The sequence below is a fragment of the Phascolarctos cinereus genome, unplaced genomic scaffold (assembly GCF_003287225.1).
Source record: "Phascolarctos cinereus isolate Bilbo 61053 unplaced genomic scaffold, phaCin_HiC Scaffold_726;HRSCAF=1367, whole genome shotgun sequence".
Classification (NCBI taxonomy): domain Eukaryota; kingdom Metazoa; phylum Chordata; class Mammalia; order Diprotodontia; family Phascolarctidae; genus Phascolarctos; species Phascolarctos cinereus.
This window is the reverse complement of record NW_027556098.1, coordinates 97,979,333-97,992,937: the sequence shown is the minus strand read 5'-3', so window position 1 is coordinate 97,992,937 and position 13,605 is coordinate 97,979,333. Positions and strand designations below refer to the sequence as shown.

Here is a 13,605-nt window from a genome sequence, read left to right as displayed (position 1 = left end):
TCCAGTGTCTTTGCCAAGAAAACCCCAAATGGGATCACATGACTGAAGAGTCAGACACAACTGAAAAAGTGTTTGATTTGGAATTGTTAGGTCAAGGCTATATATTTGTCAGAGACAACAACATACAGCAGAAAGGACTTAGAATCAGAAGACCTGGGCTCAGCTCTACCTGTGCTGAGTCGTCATTTTCTCACATGTCAAATGAAAATAACGTATGTACCACCAACCTAACAATTTGCTAAAATGGAAGCACTTTGTAAATTGTGAAGCTCTTGTGAAAAAAAAAAACGGAAGCTATCATTATTATTATAGCACCCTCATTTCTCCTGCTTTTGAAGCAGGTTTCATCTTAGAGGAAGAATTTCAACTTCATAAAGGTCCAGCTAATGACTGGAGATTGAGTAGATAGGAATACTTAAGCAGACCCTAGAACCTCTTACTGCTTGAAGATCAAGACATCTCCTCTTCACTTACAACACAGCACTGGACTTAGAAGTGAACCACCTACATTTGAACTCACATCTCTCCCACTTATCTGTGTGATTACAGTCAAGTCAAGAACCACTTTCCTAAAAGTGAGAGGTCACCTAGCTGACTCTGCTTAAAGTTGGAATAATATCAATAGCTCTAAGTTTTCATGTATTTTCTGTACTCAAAATCCTGTACCAAATTTTAAAAACCTATAAAAGGAATTATTGTTCTATTGCTTTCATATATTCCATGATGTATTCAGCCATTCCTCAATGGATGGGCAGGCCAATCCCACTTGGTCATTGTTTGGGCCCTGATTGGCTCAGAGTGAATGTAAATAGCAATTGTTTGCCAGAAACCCTGAGGGTCTTCCTCTCCCAGATTATTTTTTTTTTTGACTAGGTAAAAAGATCTTTCTCTGACTTATTTCTTACCTAACCTTAATCACTGAATGGGCATCGCCTCAGTCAAACTGAGACTTGGGAAAGACCTTAGTTTAAAAAGGCCAAGGACTCCCACTACATCCGGGGCAATCTCCAATAGTCTTGATCTATACTTCACCACTGGACACAGATGGCTCCACAGGAGAAAGTGAGGCTGGTGACTCTGCACAGCCCTCCCTCACTCAAATCCAATTCACTTGCAAGTCATGATATCTCCTTCCTGATGTCACAGTCCTCTTTTAGAATGAGGGACAAACAACAACAACAATTGATGGGCACCCCCTCCGTTTTCTGACAGAAGTGATGGATTCAAGAAGCAGAAGGAGACACACATTTTTGGACATGGACAACATGGGAATATGTTTTGCTTGACTATGCATGTTTTGCCTTTTTTCTTTTAAATGTTTGCAGGCGGTAGACAGAAAGAGAATGAAGGCTTGTTAGTTGAAAAATAAAATGAAATGGGGAAAAACGAAGTGATGATTACAAAGAGACAACATGATTTCATCAAAAACAAGTTATATGTCAGATCAAACTTACCTTTTCATAGTTTTTTTAATTAATAAAGAAAATACTATTGATAGAGTTTACTTAAATTTCAGCAGAGCATTTGAGGAAGTATCTCACCTTTTTATAAAGGAGGTGGAGAGATTTGGGCTAGATGATGACACATTTAAGCAAATCCGGAACCAGTTGGATGGCTCAACTGAGAGATTAATTACTAGTGTTTCCAGGTCATTTGACAAGAGTTCTTCAATAGGGTGCCCCAGGGATCTATGCTTCAAGGTCTTATGTTATTTAACATTTTTTTTATCAATAACTTGAAATACTGGAAGAGAAAGGATAACAGTCAGGAACCAAAAAGATCTCACCAGGCTAGAGCATTGAACTGAACCTAAGAAGATGAAATTCAACAGGGATAATTATAAAGTCTTACATTTGTGTTCAAATAACCAACTTCACAAGTTTAAAATAGGTAAGGAATTATTAGAAAACAGTGTATTTTTAAAACATCTGGAGATTTTAGTGGACTCCAAACTCAATGTGTCAGCAGGGTGCTTTGCCAGCCAGAAGAAGCAAATGTGGTTGTAGGACAGGTTAAGAGAGTTGTAATTTCAGGAATAAGAACAAGAAAGTCTTCTCATATTCTGCCGTGGTCTGACTGCTTCTAGAGTCCTGTGTTCAGTTCTAGCTGCCGCAGCTTCAAAGGGATGTTGATAAGCTGGAGAGTCTTGAAGGAGAGCAACCAGGATGGTGGAGGGCCTTGAGTCAATGTCATATGAGAATCACTTGAAAGAGCTGTGAATCTTTATCCTGGAGAAGAGTTGTATTGGGCTGTGAGGGGGACAAGATACCTATTTTCAAGTATTTGAAAGTCTGTCATGTGGGAAATATTCTGTTTGGTCCCAAAGGACAGAACCAGGACAGTGGAAGATATAAAGAGACTGATTTATGTTTATTATCAGGAAAAAGCTCCCTAACCATTAAACCTAGGTAGGGTTGTGTAATTCTGATGTTTGTTTATGATTTTTGTTGTCTTCAGCTTTGGGCTCAGCTGAATTCCTGGCCAAGGATACTGCTCTAATCTTTTGGAAAGAACATAAGCCTATACCCTAGGACCAGGGGAGTCTGGCCTCTGAGGCCTGCCATAGGACAAATCCTGTGGCCCCCTTTTTGCAGATATGGAATCTCTAGAATAGTTAAACTATAGTCAAGGTACTGTGAGTGCCCACATCCAGTCAAAATGAATCTCATGAACTCATACTGATTTACTTTTTCTCTAGTCACTCAGAAGACACAATTGAAAGCAGAGATGTTTAATAAAATATCGTAGTTAGATGATTTGCAATAAGATACTTCTCCTTATAAACACAGAGCACAATCTCCCAGAAATATGCACACTATCATTTGGGAGACTGCGCATGCATATGGATCATTCATCAGAGGGCCATACGTAGAGAAAACCTACAAAGGGGCAACTCATGCCTCTCATGCTTCAGGTCCCTCAATATCTTCTGGAATGTTCTCACTAGTCAAGCTCCTGGCCATGTATGATGTTTCTGTTGGGTGTGGTGCTTTGCTGGGTTTGCTAGGTGTGTTGTTCTATTGGGATCACCACGCCTGCCTGCTAATGGGCCATGGTGTTTCCATTAGTCTGCTCCTGGCAACGTTGCTTCATGGGGCTGCCAACATCATCTTTGGCTTAGACGTGAATGAATTTGAATCTAAACTAAGGAAATTAGGTTAGTGCAGCCCCCAACTCTAAAGTATCACCACATATATAAGAGATATAAATCATTAAGTGGAAGATTAATATTAGCTAAAAGCTCTCTTTATACAATATTGAAGTAGAAGAATTGAGGAAGCATTGGAAAGGAAGAGTTTTGAATAGCTGGGATGTGGCATATATCAGAAACAGATCTTTCCTTTGCCTCTAAGTCTTTATTGTTGACACAGTACAACACAATATATGCCATTTCTCCTAATTTTTCAGTATCTAGAAATTATTCCATATAAAAGGTAAAGCTTTCCTATCCTCTTGACCAAGAATAGTGGGACATTGCTATGTATCAAAGAAAGTTTCATCACTTTCAGAATCCGTGAAGCTCTAAAACTTCCTACAAATCTAAAATAACCAGTACTCTGTGTGATGAGGGGCTAGGGACATGGGAGAACTCGTCAGGTGGGCATCAACTCCAGTATCTGATCTACATAGGGAAGAAAGAAGCACATCCAGAGTTGGAATCACTGTCCAATCCCTACTTACAAAAACCTAAGAAGTAGTCATCTAGCCTAAGACCTCTAAGGAGGTCAAGCCCACCACTTCTTGAGGAATCCTGTTCCACTTTTGGATGGCTTTGATTGTTAGGGAGCTTTTTCCTGATAATAAGCATAAATTAGCCTTTTTTATACCTTCCACTGTCCTGGTTCTGTCCTCTGGAATCAAACAAAACAAGTCACACATCAGAGCCTCTACAACCCACAAGGAGCAGCTTCAGGACATCACAAGTTACTAGTCAACCCAGACTCACCCAAAAAATATAAGTTGCATTAGCCACATGTGCTCCTTATATGTATTTCCCTCTACTTGTGAACTCTGTGCAAGTGCAATATTCCCACTGACGCCATATACATTTGTGCGAAAGTACACTTCAGGTCTATGGGACAAATATTTTGCTGATCTTTTTTACTATGCCATTTCAGTAAATGCCTTTGTTTTGAGTTAATTATATCCTATGATTATTGAAAGGCACATCAGAGGGGGCTTATGAGCTATAGTTTGGACCCATAGAGTACTTTGAACTTTTTTATTTGTCCCCCCCCCGGGAAACTCAACCTGTGAGTATAAGTCAAGGAGACTATCCCAAGGGAATATTACTCTTACATCAAATCTAAATTCACTTGTGCAACCCCTACCTAGATTATTCCTAATTCTGCCCTCAGGAATCAGTTCTAATTCCACTTTCATATGACAGCTTTTTAAATACTTAAAGATAAATTATATGCTCATGAATCATCTTCTTTCCATGAAAAAACATTCTGAAATCCTTCAACTAATCCCCAAATGGCATATCTATAGTCATTGTAACATCTAAGTTGTCCTCTTTTGTGGACAGTTGAACTTCTCAATGTCTAAAGTAAGACAAGAAAAATTAGAAGCAATATCTACTGATTGATAAAGTCCTCTGAATTTTTACATTTATAGCAAAGTATCTCAAAATGAGATGCTATCGATGGTATTGTTCTTCACAATTTTTTCAACCACTAATCCAGATAAATATTTTGTATTTATAACTGTAGCAGAAAAACCCATAGACTGGTCTTTAATAAGCTATGATTAATAACAGATTTTTATTTTCTTCTACTTCACGCATAGGACTAGTGTTTCTATATTGGGAAATACAACCTCTAATTTTTCATAAGTGAAGGCCCATTTTATGTATCAGGACATGACTTTAAGGACCTTACATTAATTTATTTAGAGTACTCAGTTTTTTAAAAATATCCATCAAATACTAAAGTTTCAGGAGAAAATTGTTATTTTGCAATTAATTTACTTCTCTTTATCATTATCTTTGAGAAAAACGGTAATTTCTTCTTATAGCTCGAATACCCTTTGAAAGTCTCTGGATAAGAAAGCCTATTTGTCTCTCAAAAATATAGAGGTATGTTATGTATAACTTCATATTATACAATTTTGCAAAGAACTTTCCTTTTAGTGTATTTGTTTTTATAGTTGTTTACCATTGTAACCATTTAAAAACTCTACGGGACCCCTTACATATTTGTCGATACAAATTTCTGCCTGCTAAGCATGGAATGTGTCAAATTGAACAAGGGGCCATATTTATGACTAGTGCTCTTGTGGACTTGTTCTGACATCATGTGATATTTTGTCCTGACATCATGTGAAGTTCAACAGTGCACAGTCCAATACAATGCTCCCACATTATATCATTTTCATTTTTTGAATCTGTCAAATATAATACCATTTTCTCTTGATGTGGCATTGCTATTAAAAGACATTCCAGATAACAAATCTTCACTGGCATTAATTTCAGAAACTAACATGAGCTTTTTAAAAAAAATTAGCCTCATCCTCTTATAATGCAGAATGCAAAGATTTTAGTTTCTCAGTTATTTGGTCAAAATGTCTACAGCCATATGGGTAATACTTTTTACCAAAGTATCTGCAAGCAGAACTATTCAAGGTGCTGCTTTGCATATAATTTCCTAAGCATATAACTACAGGAGGCACTAATGCTTATCTACCACATGAGATGTTTTACTTTCAAAAACTCTGTGGGGAGCCTTCCATAATGCAAAAAATTCTTTTGATATCACAGATATGGTTTTGAAACAGTTTGGTTTTGCTTATCAAAATTACCTAGTTTTCTCTGGAAAAAGTACTTTGGCTTACCAGCGTCCACTTTTAAAATGTCATTTCAATTTATTTGGTTTTGTTTCTCCTGCAGTTAAAGTACATGTGCAAAGTTCACATAATGGTCCTTCTTCATTATATATTTTAATATCTCAATAATAAGTATAGCAGATTGTATTTTCTTATTTGGGACTTTTTCTTTAGCTTTGCTTTTCTGTATGTCCCCTATATTAGATTGTCTTTATTATCTATGCTTGCACAATTTTTAGCTGCTTCAGTGGACTTTCTCCTCAAATTGGTTACGTATTTATTCATCACAAAATGATAGTGTTTTACTTTGGAGACAATGAAGAAGGGGACATACAAGGTGACAGCAGGCAATACTAAAGCATAGTTGTCATCCATCCTGCAAACATAGCTCTGTGACAAAGGTTGCATCTGGGTAGCACAGATGCTTCAGAGCTGGATACTTCAGAGCAGCCTGCAGAGGGCAGCAAAGTCCTGGCCAAAACAGAAATGACCTGACCATGGACCAGAAAAATTGCTTTGTAGCTATTCACAAAAGAGATAAACAGGAGTCTCCGTGGATCATCCAACCAAAAGGTTTAAAGTGAGGAGAACTGTCACTTTGTCCAAAAGTCACAAAAAATTAGCGGAGAACTAAGAGTAATAGAAGGGGGAGAAGGAGGGGAGAGGAAAGGGGAGGAAGAGGGGGGAGAAGGAAGGAGGGAGGAGGGAAGGGATAAGAGGAGTCTGAAATGTGATCAAGAAAGCCAGGAAATCTATCAAAAATTAATTGGCATGGGGCAGCTAGGTGGCGCAGTGAATAGAGTACCGGCCCTGGAGTCAGGAGGGCCTTAGTTCAAATCTAGCCTCAGACACATAGTATTTCCTAGCTGTGTGACTCTGGGCAAGTCACTTAACCCCAATTGCCTCATGAAAAAAAAAACACTAATTGGCAAATAGGAGACTGGGATATAAATCACAACTCCAACCAATTCCTTTTTGAAAGGATATAAGTGTACACTGGATCCTTTGGCCCAGCTAGAAAGACATAGCTGTAATCTGCATGTGGTATAGCAAAGAAGCTAGATGCCCAAAAGTCCCAGGACTGAAAAACAATGGCATCATAAAATGAGATTGAACCATAAGGTTTCCTCTTAGATCCCAAGCTGATTTCCTTCCAAATACACAGGAGAAAAGTAATCTTCCTCTGTTTCTGCCCTACACAATCCATAATCTCTGCTTCAGCAAGTGCTCTTTTTAGTTTTTTATTTTGTGCAGTATGAGTAAATCTGAGCTGGTCTTGATTTGTATGGCAAATTTCTACGGTAGACTAAACTCAGAAATTAAGAAAGTCTTTTCTGGGGACACAGATAAAAACTGGGTTGGCCTTCCATATGACTACCTCCACTAAAAGCTCTGAAAGTGTGCCAAAACCTTCAAGGTATATCTTAAAAGTTTCACCTTTGCCCAGGTGGGAGGTATATTACGTGTTGCCACAGATCTGGGGTTTTTCACTTTTATTATATTTTTGTCATAGACCCCTTTGGCAGTCTGATGAAAACTATGGACACCTTCTCAGAATGATGTCTTTAAATTATGGAAAGAAATACTCCATTTTAGTTAAAGGTTTGTAAAATTAAAGATGTAATTTTTTCTGATAAGAGTTCAAAGATCCCTTAAAATCCATCAAGTGACCCCTCACAGGTCTGTGGTCCCCAGGTTAAGAATCTCTGCCATAGATGCCACACACTTGAAAGAGTAGATCTGGAAAAAAGTATACACATACTCTACATGTAACAAGGGTGAATGAGGCTATAGGGGCCATTCCAGGAACATGTTTCCAGAGCTACCAGTCCACCCCCCACTGAAACTTATTGAGAGTCCAAGGACATGCTGATTTATTTCTGAGGACTTTGGGTATGATACATTTTGTGTGTTTCTGGTCAAGCAGAGTCTCAGCTCTGAAAGGATTTGGTGTTTTGGAATAACATGGAGGAGGCTGAGTGGTGCCTTAGTCTTTGCTCCCCTCCCCTCCTCTCCTGACAATTACTATGTAGGCAGGTTTTTCTACTGAAGAAGAAAAGGGTCTTTTTCACCCCTCACTAGAACCACATCTTGCCACCTAAATAACCCCAAAGAGCCTAACTGGATCCTGTTTCTTCTCCTTCTGTTTAATTCAATCAATACATTGACATTTCAATAGTTTTATAATAATATAATTATGTTAATATATAATATAATATAATAATAAAGATACACCCCCTATTGATTCAGATTACAACCCATCCATACCTATCTTGTACAATTTTTGCCCATCTCATCCCACAAATTCTCCAAAAGAGAGGCTCACCAAATGTGCTAAGGGATGTCCTCTAGGTCCTTTGACATTCTATGGACACAAATAGATCAATCAAGATGACAAGCCTAAGTTTATTTCAAGAAAAAAACTTATTTCCCTGAATCTGAGGCCTCTAAGATAGGGTTGGTCTTCTAATTCTTATTATCTTCCACTTAATAATATGTGAAGACGCAAAGGATTTGGCGTTTCTTAGGGAACTCTCTGATATGGAAACTCCTTCCGCTACCATAGATCATAACCCATCTATTTAGGAAAGTCCTAAGGAGTTGTTGGAGGCAAGTGGAAGAAATTAGGTGACTGTCTAATTTTAGACCACTAATATGTATCAGAGACTGGACTTGAACCTAAGTCTTCCTTACACCAAGCCCAGTAACTCTAGTATGCAACAACACCTGTAATAGTTCATGCTTACATGAAGCTGTGTAATTTGCAAAGCAATTTCTTCACCACTATTCAGAAATGAAAATTTCTGAGGGCCGAGCTGTTGTGCTAAAGTGGGAAATCCCTTACCCTTCTCCCAGGTCAGCCATGCCAAACTACATCGGGGTTCCTGGTGAGTCACAGGACCCAGCCAAAGCAATACCAAGCTCCTTCTCTGCCTTAGGCTGCCCTAGAGTCCTCCCCTGCCCCTACTTTCTTGACAATATTCCTTTCTCCTCTTCTCTTCTGGCTAGATTCCCCATCCCTACTCCTATCAGAGGGAACCCAGAATCCTACTTAGCCCTACTCTCCACTTTCCAATGGTAATGAGTCAAGCTCTATGTTTCCTTCCCTTTGCCTCCTCATTGCTTCATAAGTACTATTGGACCTTGCTATTTACACTACTGCTACACATAAGGTTTCCTGAGCCTTTCCATTTGCCCTTCAGGGTCATCAACATTAAGTTTTTGCCTTTAGATGGGGAGCAGTGATAAGGAAAGGGGATGTTGGAAAGAAACAAATCCATGACATTCATGAAGATTCAAGCATGTTGTTTTCTAAATACAAAATACTCTGTACTCTCCACCATTTCACTCAGAATACAGGAAGCAGGAGTACTGGTTCTGTTAAAAAAATATTCTTCATAAGAGTGGCAGCAGCAGAGAAGGGGTGGGGGAAGAAAGAAATGTTTCTGTCCATTGACAACTCCCTTCCATAATGCTCCTGCCCAGTGGAGCTGCAACTGAAAGAAGATGGAAATAACCTGGAGGCCTTCAGTAAGGAAGCCTCCCTGATGGACATGAACTACATCCATCTTTTAATTCCAACATCCCCCTTATCCATGATAACCAGTATCAGTCTAAAGATGAGCCAGACTTGAAGGGCTTTTTCATTATGGTCAATGATCCTGAAAGCTACATTATTGCAATCAAAACATTCATCACCTACAGAGTCACTGCTAAAACCTAACAGGGTAAATTTGATTCTGGCTAACTTGAAGTTCTTATAAATTCCTTACAGGACAGCAAGATGGCACAGTGGATAGAGGGTCAGGCCTGAGTTAAAATCTGGCCTCAGACACTTACTAGCTGTGTGACCCTGTGCAAGTCACTTAACCTTGTTTGCCTCAGTTTCCACATCTGTAAAATGAACTGGAGAAGGAAATAGCAAACCACTCCAGTATCTTTGCCAAGAAAACCCTAAAAAGGGTCAAAAGAGTCAGACACGACTGAAAATAACCGAACAGAGCTTGACTGATAGAGCAGTCAACTACTCTATTCTTTACAGCACGATGGAGAAGTACCAAGTCTTACCAGATGTCCCACCACTGTCTTTTAAGACCCTCCATGCTGTATCAAGTACTTTGCGCCAATGCCCTGCAGTGCCCAAGCACTACCATCTTTACTATTTCTGCATCCTAAGGACCTCTTGAGTTCTGGCACATGCTCCTCTACAGCACTTTAGGACATTTCCAATTGCCCTGCAACTGAACCTTTTTTAATGGGCTTTTCCCCCTCAGAGTATGAGCTCCTTGAGAACACTGACTGTCTAACTTCTATTTGCTTCCCCATTGTTTAGCACAAGCCTTGGCCCATAGTAAGCTCTTAATAAATTGTTTTTTCATTCATTCATTCATTTAAAATAAACCAAGAGGACTCTTGCCTCATTTTCTTTGATGATACAGTCACTATCAACCAAAGACCTTCTTTATGAGGTGAGCTGCATTCACTATAACTGGTTTAAAATGTGATCATTTTATGGAGGACACCAATAATTTGAAAACTCAGCTGTTCCTGGGCTCTCATCTACATTTTGATCATAGTATACATATTGCTTAGTTTTAATTCTATTATTCTGACATTTTTGTCTGTACGCATTTCATATGGTGATGGTTTTATTAAATATTCTGCGGTTGAAATGTGACATTTTAAATAGGCTGTAAAAGCTTCATTTTAATAAATAGTATAATAAGAAAAAAATTACCTCATTAGGGGAAGCACACTATAGTAATAATCCCCGATTTTAGAGGCAGAAGGCATGAGTTTATCTCTCAGCTCCATAACTGCCTAGCTGTGTAACCCTGGACACATCGTTTAACTTCCCTGAAACTTGGTTTCCTCACCTGGAAATGGGAGTGATACTTTTCCTACTTCTCATACAAGGGTGTAATGAGGGAAATGTTTTATAAAAATCCATGAAATAATATTTTTTAAAACCTCTTTTTAGTTAAGAAATAACATTTTTCTCTAAAGCCCTTTCTAAAATCCTTGGGAAAATCCCTTGGAAAGGTGAGTGATAGGTTGGCCACAAAAAGCTTTTTTTTCCTTAAATTTAATTTTATTTTATTTTTGGTTACAAATTTTCTTTCTCCTCTTCTTTTCCCATCCGTTGAATGGGGGGGAGGGAACATTACAGATATGTATAGTCATAAAAACAATTATCTTATTAGTGAGAAAAAGAGAAAGACTGAAAGAGAGAGAGAGAGGAGAGGAGAGGAGAGAGAGGAGAGAGAGAGAGAGAGAGAGAGAAGAAGGAAGGAAGGAAGGAAGGAAGGAAGGAAGGAAGGAAGGAGGAAGGAAGGAAGGAAGGAAGGAAGGAAGGAAGGAAGGAAGGAAAGGAAGGAAAGGAAGGAAGGAAGGAAGGAAGGAAGGAAGGAAGGAAGGAAGGAAAGAAAGAAAGAAAGAAAGAAAGAAAGAAAGAAAGAAAGAAAGAAAGAAAGAAAGAAAGAAAGAAAGAAAGAAAGAAAGAAAGAGAAAGAGAGGGAAGGAGAGAAGAAAGGAGGAAAGAAAGAAGGGCTTCTCTAATTGATGGATGTACCTTGAGTCACCAATTCTTTGGCATCACAAAAAGATCTGCTATAAATATTTTTGTGCATATGACTCTTTTTCATCTTTCTTTGATTTCTTTGGAGTATAGCCCTAGTGGTGATATTGCTAGGTTAAAGGGTATGAACATATGAATAGCTTTGGGGACAGAATTCAAAATTGCTTTCTAGACTTTGTGAACTAGTTCATAGCTCCACACAGAGCATTACTATACCTGTTTTCCCACGATTCCTCAAGCATTTGTCATCTTAGCCAATCCGATGGGTGTAAAGTGGTACCTCAGAGATATTTCAATACTCTTTTATCAGTGAATTAAAGTATTTTTATGTGGTTATTGATAGCTTGATTTCTTCCTCTGAAAGCTGCTAATTCATGTCATTTGACCATTTATCAGTTGAGGTAAATAAGATCTTTTCCTTGGTAAGAGGATTAAGAGTGGTACCTAACCTTTTAACAAAGAATAACTCATCTTGTTTACATTATTGCCTCTCCAACCATTTGGTGCTGATTGACTCCATGACTCAAACTTCTCCATTAACAAAGAATATTAATATCTAGCAAAGACAGGTTCCTTTATTTACGGAGTTTAGAGGGGAATGGGATTATGAGTCAACCATCCTGGAGTATTAACCAAAACTCCATATTACATGTTATGATCTTTTCCTCATTCTAGATTCCTATAAATGTTACTTAATATTATCTTGGGTCAGAATCATGTCAGAGGACATGTGGAAACTATGCCAGTTTGTACATGTCTCTTTCTAAGCTAGAAATGCTTGGATATTAGGTTAATATTAAATAAAATTGTTTCTGGCAGACTTGAGCCTAAGGAGATATGCATGTGTGTGTATATGTGTGTGTGTATGTATGTATGTATATGTATGTATGTATGTACATATATATGCATATATATAGTACAAACATTAAGGCACAACATAGAGATGAGCTCTGGTTATGACTTTGACCATGAAGCAGGATGACTGAATGAAACACAGTAGATTCTCGAAGAAGAAATCAGTGCTTTTTTATGGTCCGTCCATAGTATAACTTCTTGGGTTCCAGGACTTGACAGAATGAGTTTGATCTCTCTTCCGTGTGAAAGTAATTCAGATATTTCAATATAGTTACCATATCAAAAAAAAGTCTTTGTTTCTCCAGACTAAACAATCCCAAGTTTCTTCAAATGGTCCTCATTGAGGACCTTAACCATCCTGTCAGTTAATCATCTGGAAGATCTCCAATATATTAGATCTTTTGAGGATTGATTTTTAATACATGGGCAAGAATTGCCCAGGATCCTTATTCTTCTCTTTGCTGAATTCCAGACTTCCTCTACTATACCCCAGTTCTTCACCCTGAAGCCTCATTCCAGTCCTAGAATTCACACATGAGAAGTATCTTCTGCCCCAAAGGATCTCCTTCTGATTGGACATCTTCCCAGAACCTCCATTTAAGGATGGCACACAAGCCAGCCATGTCTCCCTCCTCTCCAGGCTTCACTCTAGATAGCCCCACACCAGATACCTGGCCCCCTTTCACCTTTTTTCATGTATTGTCTTCCTCCATGTAAGCTTCTTGAGGTCAATGACTGTCTTTCTTTCTACTTGCATGTGTACTTTCGTCACTCAGCACAGTGCCTGGAGTAGGGAGAATACCGAATAAATGCTTACTAACTTGAGAAGCTATGGATAGACTGATACCTGCACAGTGAGAAGGAGGGGACATTGGGGATCTGTTGATATATTGGAGCATAGATTGGACCTATCATTCTAATCTGTTGAGACCTTTTTGGAACTTGACTCTGTCAATCTAATATATTAGCTTAGTGTTGTCCACACATTTGATAAGCATTCTATTGACATCTTCATCCAACTGTTTTATTAAAAAATATATATTAAGTGGTATAGAGACAAGGACATACCCCCAGAACTACCTGCAAGTTACCATGGAACGATGGAGTCTGCTCATCATGGGAAAAAAAAACTTTGGATTTAGAGTCAAAGAACATGGGTTCTAATCCCAACTCTGCTGCTTACCTGTATCACCATGAGTAAATTACTTAACATCCCTAAGCCTCAGTTTCCCTATCTATAAAATGATGAGGTTTGAATAGGTTATGTCTAAGGTCCTGCTTAGCTCCAAGTCTATGATCCTAAAGACCAGCTCTCAATCTACCTACATCAACCTTACATGTCTCTA

At 38.5% G+C, this 13,605-nt stretch overlaps 1 long non-coding RNA gene across 2 annotated transcripts in view; it reads right to left on the bottom strand.

Moving 5' to 3' along the window:
• Positions 1-1,527: 1,527 nt before the first annotated feature.
• The window catches only part of LOC144454506 (uncharacterized), a 33,854-nt gene continuing 21,776 nt past the window's right edge, over positions 1,528-13,605 (bottom strand). The window contains exon 4 of one of the 2 annotated variants that reach the window (XR_013482944.1): positions 1,528-2,249. This is a non-coding gene — a long non-coding RNA (uncharacterized LOC144454506). Of the gene's footprint in view, positions 2,250-11,963; positions 13,044-13,605 lie in introns of those variants that run through there. The other variant, XR_013482943.1, reaches the window with a different exon arrangement.